The sequence below is a fragment of the Schistocerca nitens genome, chromosome 4 (genome assembly GCF_023898315.1).
Source record: "Schistocerca nitens isolate TAMUIC-IGC-003100 chromosome 4, iqSchNite1.1, whole genome shotgun sequence".
Lineage (NCBI taxonomy): Eukaryota > Metazoa > Arthropoda > Insecta > Orthoptera > Acrididae > Schistocerca > Schistocerca nitens.
Genome location: NC_064617.1, coordinates 14,275,307 through 14,284,177, shown reverse-complemented (window position 1 = coordinate 14,284,177; position 8,871 = coordinate 14,275,307).

Genomic DNA, 8,871 nt, shown 5'->3' with positions numbered 1-8,871 from the left:
TCCTGTGTCACCTGTTTTACATTCCGATGCACCTCTGCAGGTTTACTGTATCCATTGGACCTTTACAGTGACGATGAAACACAGAAATTGCATCGGAATTAAATGTAAGATACACAGTGCCGACTTAAGTACAGGAAGACTGAGTCTTCTTACTGTCTATGTTTTGAGCATTTCGTGTGTCATCGGTTTTACATTCCGATGCACCTCTCCAGGTTTACTGTATCCCTTGGACCTTCCAATTGACGATGAAACACAGAAATTGCATCGGAATTAAATATAAGAGACACAATGCCAACTTAAGTACAGGAAGACTGAGTCTTCCTACTGTCTATGTTTTGAGCGTTTCCTGTGTCACCAGTTTTACATTTCGATGCACCTCTGCAGGTTTACTGTATCCATTGGACCTTTACAGTGGCGATGAAACACTGAAATTGCATCGAAATTAAATATAAGAGACACAATGCCGACTTAAGTACAGGAAGTCTTCCTACTATCTACGTTTTGAGCGTTTCCTGTGTCACCAGTTTTACATTCCGATGCACCTCTGCAGGTTTACTGTATCCATTGTACCTTCCCATTGACGATGAAACACAGAAATTGCATCGGAATCAAATATAAGAGACACAATGCCGACTTAAGTACACGAAGACTGAGTCTTCTTACTGTCCATGTTTTTAGCGTTTCGTGTGTCATCAGTTTTACATTCCGTTGCACCACTCCAGGTGTTCTGTATCCCTTGGACCTTCCCATTGACGATGAAACACAGAAATTGCATCGGATTTAAATGTAAGAGGCACAATGCTGACTTAAGTACAGGAAGACTGAGTCTTCCTTCTGTCTATGATTTGAGCGTTTCCTGTGTCACCAGTTTTATATTCCAATGCATCTCTGCAGGTTTACTGTATCCATTGGACCTTCCCACTGACGATGAAACACATAAATTGCATCGGAATTAAATATAAGAGACACATTGCCGACTTAAGTACAGTAAGACTGAGTCTTCCTACTGTCTGTGTTTTGAGCGTTTCCTGCGTCACCAGTTTTACATTCCGGTGCACCTCTGCAGGTTTACTGTATCCCTTGGACCTTCACTGTGCCGATGAAACACAGAAATTGCATCGGGATTAAATATAAGAGACACAACGCCGTCTTCAGTACAGGAAGACTGAGTATTCCTACTGTCAATGATTTGATCGTTTACTGTGTCATCAGTTTTACATTCCGATGCACCTCTGCAGGTTTACTGTATCCATTGGACCTTCCCATTGACTATGAAACACAGAAATTGCATCGGAATTAAATATAAGAGACACAACGCCGACTTAAGTACAAGAAAACTGAGTCTTCCTACTGTCTGTGTTTTGAGCGTTTCCTGTGTCACCAGTTTTACATTCCGATGCACCTCTGCAGGTTTACTGTATCCCTTGGACCTTCAAATTGACGATGAAACACAGAAATTGCATAGGAATTAAATATAAGAGGCAAAACGCTGACCTAAGTACAAGAAAACTGAGTCTTCTTACGGTCCATGTTTTGAGCATTTCCTTTGTCACCAGTTTTACATTCCGACGCACCTCTGCAGGTTTACTGTATCCCTTGGACCTTCCCATTGACGGAGAAACACAGAAATTACATCGGAATTAAATATAAGAGACACAATGCCGACTTAAGAACAGGAAGACTGAGTCTTCCTACTGTCTATGTTTTGAGCGTTTCCTGTGTCACTAGTTTTACATTCCGAAGCTCCTCTGCACGTTTACTGTATCCCTTGGACCTTCACAGTGACGATGAAACACAGAAATTGCATCGGAATTAAATATAAGAGGCACAATGCTGACTTAAGTACAGGAAGACTGAGTCTTCCTACTGTCTATGTTTTGAGCGTTTCCTGTGTCACCAGTTTTACTTTCCGATGCACCTCTGCAGGTTTACTGTATCCATTGGACCTTTACAGTGGCGATGAAACACAGAAATTGCATCGAAATTAAATATAAGAGACGCAATGCCGACTTAAGTACAGGAAGTCTTCCTACTATCTACGTTTTGAGCGTTTCCTGTGTGACCAGTTTTACATTCCGATGCACCTCTGCAGCTTTACTGTATCCATTGTACCTTCCCATTGACGATGAAACACAGAGATTGCATCGGAATTAAATATAAGAGACACAATGCCCACTTATGTACAGGAAGACTGAGTCTTCCTACAGTCTATGTTTTGAGCGTTTCCTATGTCACCAGTTTTACATTCCGATGCACCTCTGCAGGTTTACTGTATCCATTGGACCTTCCCATTGACTATGAAACACAGAAATTGCATCGGAATTAAATATAAGAGACACAACGCCGACTCAAGTACAAGAAAACTGAGTCTTCCTACTACCTATGTTTTGAGCGTTTCCTGTGACACTAGTTTTACATTCCGATGCACCTCTGCAGGTTTACTGTATCCATTGTACCTTCCCATTGACGATGAAACACATAAATTGCATCGGAATTAAATATAAGAGACACAACGCTAACCTAAGTACAAGAAAACTGAGTCTTCTTACGGTCTATGCTTTGAGCGTTTCCTGTGTCACTAGTTTTACATTCCGAAGCTCCTCTACACGTTTACTGTATCCCTTGGAACTCCACAGTGACGATGAAACACAGAATTTGCATCGGAATGAAATGTAAGAGACACAATGCCGACTTAAGAACAAGAAGACTGAGTCTTCCTACTGTCTATGTTTTGAGCGTTTCCTGTGTCACTAGTTTTACATTCCGAAGTTCATCTGCACGTTTTCTGTATCCCTTGGAACTTTCCATTGACGATGAAACACAGAAATTGCATCGGAATTAAACATAAGAAACACAATGCCTTTTTAAGTACCAGAAAACTGAGTCTTCTTAGGGTCTATGTTTTGAGAATTTCCTATGTCACTAGTTTTTCATTCCGATGCATCTCTGCAGGTTTACTGTACCCCTTGGACCTTCCCATTGTCGATGAAACATAGAAATTGCATCGGAATTAAATATAAGAGGCACAATGCTGACTTAAGTACAGGAAGACTGAGTCTTCCTACTGTCTATGTTTTGAGCGTTTCCTGTGTCACCAGTTTTACTTTCCGATGCACCTCTGCAGGTTTACTGTATCCATTGGACCTTTACAGTGGCGATGAAACACAGAAATTGCATCGAAATTAAATATAAGAGACGCAATGCCGACTTAAGTACAGGAAGTCTTCCTACTATCTACGTTTTGAGCGTTTCCTGTGTGACCAGTTTTACATTCCGATGCACCTCTGCAGCTTTACTGTATCCATTGTACCTTCCCATTGACGATGAAACACAGAGATTGCATCGGAATTAAATATAAGAGACACAATGCCCACTTATGTACAGGAAGACTGAGTCTTCCTACAGTCTATGTTTTGAGCGTTTCCTATGTCACCAGTTTTACATTCCGATGCACCTCTGCAGGTTTACTGTATCCATTGGACCTTCCCATTGACTATGAAACACAGAAATTGCATCGGAATTAAATATAAGAGACACAACGCCGACTCAAGTACAAGAAAACTGAGTCTTCCTACTACCTATGTTTTGAGCGTTTCCTGTGACACTAGTTTTACATTCCGATGCACCTCTGCAGGTTTACTGTATCCATTGTACCTTCCCATTGACGATGAAACACATAAATTGCATCGGAATTAAATATAAGAGACACAACGCTAACCTAAGTACAAGAAAACTGAGTCTTCTTACGGTCTATGCTTTGAGCGTTTCCTGTGTCACTAGTTTTACATTCCGAAGCTCCTCTACACGTTTACTGTATCCCTTGGAACTCCACAGTGACGATGAAACACAGAATTTGCATCGGAATGAAATGTAAGAGACACAATGCCGACTTAAGAACAAGAAGACTGAGTCTTCCTACTGTCTATGTTTTGAGCGTTTCCTGTGTCACTAGTTTTACATTCCGAAGTTCATCTGCACGTTTACTGTATCCCTTGGAACTTTCCATTGACGATGAAACACAGAAATTGCATCGGAATTAAACATAAGAAACACAATGCCTTTTTAAGTACCAGAAAACTGAGTCTTCTTAGGGTCTATGTTTTGAGAATTTCCTATGTCACTAGTTTTTCATTCCGATGCATCTCTGCAGGTTTACTGTACCCCTTGGACCTTCAAATTGTCGATGAAACATAGAAATTGCATCGGAATTAAATATAAGAGGCACAGTGCCAACTTAAGTACAGGAAGTCTGAGTCTTCTTACTGTCTATGTTTTGAGCGTTTCCTGTGTCACCAGTTTCACATTCCGATGCACCTCTGCAGGTTTACTGTATTCCTTGGACTTTACAGTGACGAAGAAACGCAGAAATTGCATCGGAATAAAATATAAGAGACACAATGCCGACCTAAGTACAAGAAGACTGAGTCTTCCTACTATCTCGGATTTGAGCGTTTCCTGTGTCACCAGTTTTACATTCCGATGCACCTCTGCAGGTTTACTGTATCCATTGTACCTCCCCATTGACGATGAAACATATAAATTGCATCGGAATTAAATATAAGATGCACATCGCCGACTTAAGTAAAAGAAAACTGAGTCTTCCTACGGTCTATGTTTTGAGCGTTTCCTGTGTCACCAGTTTTACATTCCGATGCACCTCTGCAGGTTTACTGTATCCCTTGGACCTTCCCATTGACGATGAAACACAGAAATTGCAAAGGAATTAAATATAAGAGGCACAACGCTGACCTAAGTACAAGAGAACTGAGTCTTCTTACGGTCTATGCTTTGAGCGTTTCCTTTGTCACCAGTTTTACATTCCGACGCACCTCTGCAGGTTTACTGTATCCCTTGGACCTTCCCATTGACGATGAAACACAGAAATTACATCGGAATTAAATATAAGAGGCACAATGCCGACTTAAGAACAGGAAGACTGAGTCTTCCTACCGTCTATGTTTTGAGCGTTTCATGTTCACTAGTTTTACATTCCGAAGCTCCTCTGCACGTTTACTGTATCCCTTGGACCTTCCCATTGACGGTGGACACAGAAATTGCATCGGAATTAAATATAAGAGGCACAATGCTGACTTAAGTACAGGAAGACTGAGTCTTCCTACTGTCTATGTTTTGAGCGTTTCCTTTGTCACCAGTTTTATATTCCAATGCACCTCTGCAGGTTTACTGTATCCATTGGAACTTCCCATTGACGATGAAACACAGAAATTGCATCGGAATTAAATGTAAGAGACACAATGCCGACTTCAGTACAGGAAGACTGGGTATTCCTACTGTCTATGATTTGATCGTTTACTGTGTCATCAGTTTTACATTCCGATGCACCTCTGCAGGTTTCCTGTATCCCTTGGACCTTCCCATTGTCGATGCAACACAGAAATTGCAACGGAATTAAATATAAGAGACACAATGCCGACTTAAGTAGAAGAAAACTGAGTCTTCTTAGGGTCTATGTGTTTGGGCGTTTCCTGTGTCACCAGTTTTACATTCCGATGCACCTCTGCAGGTTTCCTGTATCCCTTGGACCTTCCCATTGTCGATGCAACACAGAAATTACATCGGAATTAAATATAAGAGACACAATGCCGACTTAAGAACAGGAAGACTGAGTCTTCCTACTGTCTATGTTTTGAGCGTTTCATGTTCACTAGTTTTACATTCCGAAGCTCCTCTGCACGTTTACTGTATCCCTTGGACCTTCCCATTGACGGTGGACACAGAAATTGCATCGGAATTAAATATAAGAGACACAATGCCAACTTAAGTACAGGAAGACTGAGTCTTCCTACTGTCTATGTTTTGAGCGTTTCCTGTGTCACCAGTTTTACATTCCGATGCACCTCTGCAGGTTTACTGTATCCATTGGAGCTTTACAGTGGCGATGAAACACAGAAATTGCATCGAAATTAAATATAAGAGACACAATGCCGACTTAAGTACAGGAAGTCTTCCTACTATCTACGTTTTGAGCGTTTCCTGTGTCACCAGTTTTACATTCCGATGCACCTCTGCAGGTTTACTGTATCCATTGGACCTTTACAGTGACGATGAAACACAGAAATTGCATCGGAATTAAATGTAAGATACACCGTGCCGACTTAAGTACAGGAAGACTGAGTCTTCTTACTGTCTATGTTTTGAGCGTTTCGTGTGTCATCAGTTTTACATTCCGATGCATCTCTGCAGGTTTACTGTACCCCTTGGACCTTCCCATTGTCGATGAAACATAGAAATTGCATCGGAATTAAATATAAGAGGCACAATGCCCACTTAAGTACAGGAAGACTGAGTCTTCCTACTGTCTATGTTTTGAGCGTTTCCTGTGTCATCAGTTTTTCATTCCGATGCACCTCTGCAGGTGTACTGTATCCCTTGGACCTCCCCTTTGACGGAGAAACACAGAAATTTCATCGGAATTAAATATAAGAGGCACAATGCTGACATAAGTACAGGAAGACTGAGTCTTCCTACTGTCTATGTTTTGAGCGTTTCCTGTGTCACCAGTTTTACATTCCGATGCACTTCTGCAGGTTTACTGTATTCCTTGGACCTTTACAGTGACGAAGAAACACAGAAATTGCATCGGAATAATATATAAGAGACACAATGCCGACTTAAGTACAGGAAGACTGAGTCTTCCTACTATCTCGGTTTTGAGCGTTTCCTGTGTCACCAGATTTACATTCCGATGCACCTCTGCAGGTTTACTGTATCCATTGTACCTTCCCATTGACTATGAAACACAGAAATTGCATCGGAATTAAATATAAGAGACACAACGCCGCCTTAAGTACAAGAAAACTGAGTCTTAATACTGTCTGTGTTTTGAGCGTTTCCTGTGTCACCATTTTACATTACGTCGCACCTCTGCAGGTTTACTGTATCCCTTGGACCTTCCCATTGACGATGAAACACAGAAATTGCATCGGAATCAAATATAAGAGACACAATGCCGACTTAAGTACAGGAAGACTGAGTCTTCCTACTCTCTATGTTTTGAGCGTTTCCTGTGTCACTAGTTTTACATTCCGAAGCTCCTCTGCACGTTTACTGTATCCCATGGACCTTCCCATTGACGATGAAAAACAGAAATTGCATCGGCATTAAATATAAGAGACACAATGCCGACTTAAGCACAAGAAAACTGAGTCTTCTTAGGGTCTATGTTTTGAGCGTTTCCTGTGTCACCAGTTTTACATTCCGATGCACCTCTGCAGGTTTACTGTATCCATTGGACTTTTACAGTGGCGATGAAACACAGAAATTGCATCGAAATTAAATATAAGAGACACAATGCCGACTTAAGTACAGGAAGTCTTCCTACTATCTACGTTTTGAGCGTTTCCTGTGTCACCAGTTTTACATTCCGATGCACCTCTGCAGCTTTACTGTATCCTTTGTACCTTCCCATTGACGATGAAACACAGAAATTGCATCGGAATTAAATATAAGAGACACAATGCCGACTTAAGTGCAGTAAGACTGAGTCTTCCTACTGTCTATGTTTTGATCGTTTCCTGTGTCATCAGTTTTACATTCCGATGCACCTCTGCAGGTTTACTGTATCCATTGGACCTTCCCATTGACTATGAAACACAGAAATTGCATCGGAATTAAATATAAGAGACACAACGCCGACTTAAGTACAAGAAAATTGAGTCTTCCTACTGTCTGTGTTTTGAGCGTTTCCTGTGTCACCAGTTTTACATTCCGATGCACCTCTGCAGGTTTACTGTATCCCTTGGACCTTCCCATTGACGATGAAACACAGAAATTGCATAGGAATTAAATATAAGAGGCACAACGCTGACCTAAGTACAAGAGAACTGAGTCTTCTTACGGTCTATGTTTTGAGCGTTTCCTTTGTCACCAGTTTTACATTCCGACGCACCTCTGCAGGTTTACTGTATCCCTTGGACCTTCCCATTGACGATGAAACACAGAAATTACATCGGAATTAAATATTAGAGACACAATGCCGACTTAAGAACAGGAAGACTGAGTCTTCCTACTGTCTATGTTTTGAGCGTTTCATGTTCACTAGTTTTACATTCCGAAGCTCCTCTGCACGGTTACTGTATCCCTTGGACCTTCCCATTGACGGTGGACACAGAAATTGCATCGGAATTAAAAATAAGAGGCACAATGCTGACTTAAGTACAGGAAGACTGAGTCTTCCTACTGTCTATGTTTTGAGCGTTTCCTTTGTCACCAGTTTTATATTCCAATGCACCTCTGCAGGTTTACTGTATCCATTGGAACTTCCCATTGACGATGAAACACAGAAATTGCATCGGAATTAAATGTAAGAGACACAATGCCGACTTCAGTACAGGAAGACTGAGTCTTCCTACTGTCTATGATTTGATCGTTTACTGTGTCATCAGTTTTACATTCCGATGCACCTCTGCAGGTTTCCTGTATCCCTTGGACCTTCCCATTGTCGATGCAACACAGAAATTGCAACGGAATTAAATATAAGAGACACAATGCCGACTTAAGTAGAAGAAAACTGAGTCTTCTTAGGGTCTATGTTTTGGGCGTTTCCTGTGTCACCTGTTTTACATTCCGATGCACCTCTGCAGGTTTACTGTATCCATTGGACCTTTACAGTGACGATGAAACACAGAAATTGCATCGGAATTAAATGTAAGATACACAGTGCCGACTTAAGTACAGGAAGACTGAGTCTTCTTACTGTCTATGTTTTGAGCATTTCGTGTGTCATCGGTTTTACATTCCGATGCACCTCTCCAGGTTTACTGTATCCCTTGGACCTTCCAATTGACGATGAAACACAGAAATTGCATCGGAATTAAATATAAGAGACACAATGCCAACTTAAGTACAGGA